Source organism: Balaenoptera borealis, assembly GCF_965194805.1.
Source record: "Balaenoptera borealis genome assembly, chromosome: 18".
Classification (NCBI taxonomy): Eukaryota; Metazoa; Chordata; class Mammalia; order Artiodactyla; family Balaenopteridae; genus Balaenoptera; species Balaenoptera borealis.
This window is the reverse complement of record NC_138877.1, coordinates 55,248,830-55,252,108: the sequence shown is the minus strand read 5'-3', so window position 1 is coordinate 55,252,108 and position 3,279 is coordinate 55,248,830. Positions and strand designations below refer to the sequence as shown.

General features: G+C 34.7%; 1 pseudogene across 1 annotated transcript; it reads left to right on the top strand.

The window, feature by feature from the left end:
- Positions 1-797: 797 nt before the first annotated feature.
- Positions 798-2,361, top strand: LOC309615492 (small ribosomal subunit protein uS10 pseudogene; annotated as a pseudogene). The gene has a single exon. The product of its transcript is annotated as a small ribosomal subunit protein uS10 pseudogene (transcript).
- Positions 2,362-3,279: the final 918 nt, after the last annotated feature.

Here is a 3,279-nt window from a genome sequence, read left to right as displayed (position 1 = left end):
TTTCTTTAAGTGTATCAACAAAGAACAAATTAACTGCAATTTTTATTGTAGCGTGTAGATGCAATTTGATATAGCAACTTTATGCAAATTAATTTAGTGCCACAGAAAAACACATCTGTAACACTTAACAAATGAGAAAACAAGTAGAACAAAACAAATATGAATTGTAAAATTTCATTTATCTCATAACATCTTGCATCATATTGAGAGAAAAAAATTAAACCCTGAAAATCCTAAATGCATGAATATTGTATCAAGAATGAAAACAAACAATTGAGAAATACAGTTATTTAGATACTCATCTATATACCAATTGAGATCCTGTAACATGGTGACACAATATATGTAATCTGTACTTCATGAAACTTAAACTATATTGGTAGGAAAACACACTAAAATTATTTAAGTATGAGGAAAACTTAAATTGTGATAAAATATAAAGGAAAATAAAGAATTGAGTGAGAGATTTTAATGGGCAGACCGATTTAAAGTGAGAGTTAAGGTGAACCTTCAAAATTACGATGAATATGAAACAGTACAAGAAATATGAGTAAATAGGTTCATGATATATAAAAACAAAATATACACACTTGTGTTTGTATCTACCAAGGCAATACTATATTACCATATTATGATTATAAGAAAATATCACTTTTATTATTGCCCATTTATATATAATGATGTGAAATCTTATAGACTCTTCCTTGCAATACTGGATATCTTAATTTATGCCTAAGGCATTACCAAGATAACTTGAACTACAAAATTTGCTTGCTGACACTCTTGGAGGAAGAGGCGGTCCCCGCTGCAGCGGAGCCTCGGGCCCCCTGTTCCTGCTCCTGACTCACCGCTCTTCGCTCTCGCCGAGTAGCAAGTCAGTCCGGAAGCCGCGCCGCAGCCATGGCTTTTAAAGACACCGGAAAGACTCCCGTGGAGCCCGAGGTGGCGATTCACCAGGTTAGAATCACCCTCACCAGCCTCAACGTGAAGTCTTTGGAGAAGGTATGTGCTGACCTGATCAGAGGCGCGAAGGTAAAGAATCTCAAAGTGAAAGGACCGGTTCGGATGCCTACAAAGACTCTGAGAATAACTAGAAGGAAAACTCCTTGTAGTGAAGGTTCTGAGACTTGGGATCGTTTCCAGATGAGGATCCACAAGCGACTCATTAACCTGCAGAATCCTTCTGAGATTGTCAAGCAGATCACTTCCATCAGTACTGAGCCAGGAGTCGAGGTTGAAGTCACCATTGCAGATGCTTAAATCAACATTTTTAATAAATTGATAATCAGTTGTTAAAAAAAAAAAATTGTTCACTTATGTCTCGGTGATATCAAGGCAGATGTTTTTTTGTTTTCCTATATATTGTGTGGATCACATGGTAGAGTAAAATGTTGTTGAAATTAATTATTTTCTTCAAGTATAGGAGGTTAATTATAAAATAAGTTATTTTTATTAAAATATTTTAGTTTTCACTGGGAAAGAAAGTAGATAAAACATTAAACAATGTAAAATGTATAGGTAAGTATTTGTAAAGCTAATCAGAACTTCAGATGAAAAATTGTTAGGAATCATAACCCATAATTCATCTCTGACATTTCTATTACACACAAATATAAAACTATACTGGTCAGATCTTCATTAAAATTTCAAGGGAGCCTCTTTAGGCTACTAAGAAGAAAATATCTAGAACCAAATCCTCAAAATTTTTGAAATTTCTTTTTATGTTTCCTTTCAACTCCAGTCCTGACTTTTAAAATTATTAAACAGCCATTTCATTTCACTTTTATTGAATGACACATGGTAAGGGATAAAAACTGACAACTGCATTGTTACCATCAAGATTTCTTTTAATACAGGTGATTAGATAGAGAAAAGTATCTCTTTCTAATAAAATGTTGTAGAGAGGCTAAATTTGTGTTTTAAACAGAAAGGAAGCAGAGTCACTTCTTTATTGGAGCAACCATTTGTTATGGAATAAAATTAAGTAGAACTGATTTCTCTCAAATCAGTTCTTTCAGAGCACATAAGTGGTTTTATGAAGGAAGATAGGTACATATGTATTTTTCAACTTGAAGAAGTAAAATTGAAAAAGTAATACAATTTTATACCCAAATAATATCATTTCATTGCAAGTGCTTTAAGACAACCCAAGCAAAAACAATTTAATATTTTAATCATTGTTATTTCTTTAATCGAATGGGAGAGAACCACAAGACAGAAATCTGTCACCTGTGATATAGATCAAGAGTGTAGTAAAAAAGTTAGTCTTATGGACTTATCTTCAATTGGATTGATTGGAATATCAAAGCTATTTGTTTAATTTTTCTTTATCAGCTCAAAGTGAAACCATTTATAGCACATCATTTTTTAAAAATTATTTATTTATTTATTTATTTATTTATGGCTGTGTTGGGTTTTCATTTCTGTGCGAGGGCTTTCTCTAGTTGTGGCAAGCGGGGGCCACTCTTCATCGCGGTGCGCAGGCCTCTTACTATCGCGGCCTCTCTTGTTGCGGAGCACCGGCTCCAGATGCGCAGGCTCAGTAATTGTGGCTCACGGGCCTAGTTGCTCCGCGGCATGTGGGATCTTCCCAGACCAGGGCCCGAACCCGTGTCCCCTGCATTGGCAGGCAGATTCTCAACCACTGCGCCACCAGGGAAGCCCTGTAGCACATCATTTTATCTTTAGATCCAGAGAAACTGTTTCAACCTGTAAGGATTTTTTTGCTTAGGTACTTCCTTTTTGACTTAAAACTTTGAAAAAACATATTATACAAAGCAGAATGCACTCAAATATTAGGGTATTTAACATGGTGTCGAAGACAAGGTTAGTTTTGGTAAGAATAGAATTGGGTTAGGAAACATTATAGCTCAGGAAACAGAATGATTCATGGTGAACTATTTTAGGCAAACTATTTTCAGGCAATTGGTAGAATGCTGAAGAAGGATGAGTGCAAGAGGAATAATAGATAAACTTGGATATAATACAATAAACTAGGTATTGGCCATATCAGGAGGCCAGTACCTTTAAACGTTGTATATAGTTACTTTAAAATCTTAATCTATTTTAATTTTATGTAAAAATACTGTCAATGTATGAGCCTGTGCATACACACACACAGCTCTACACAGCTGGCACTTGATTACAGTATTCTTATAATACTAGAATTTATTTTGGTTTAGAACAGTTCCTTGATATGCCATAGGGGTTAAATAAAGAAGGGCATAATCACAAAAAGGCATGGATACTCTTTGCATATTTTAAAGGTAGAGATGTATA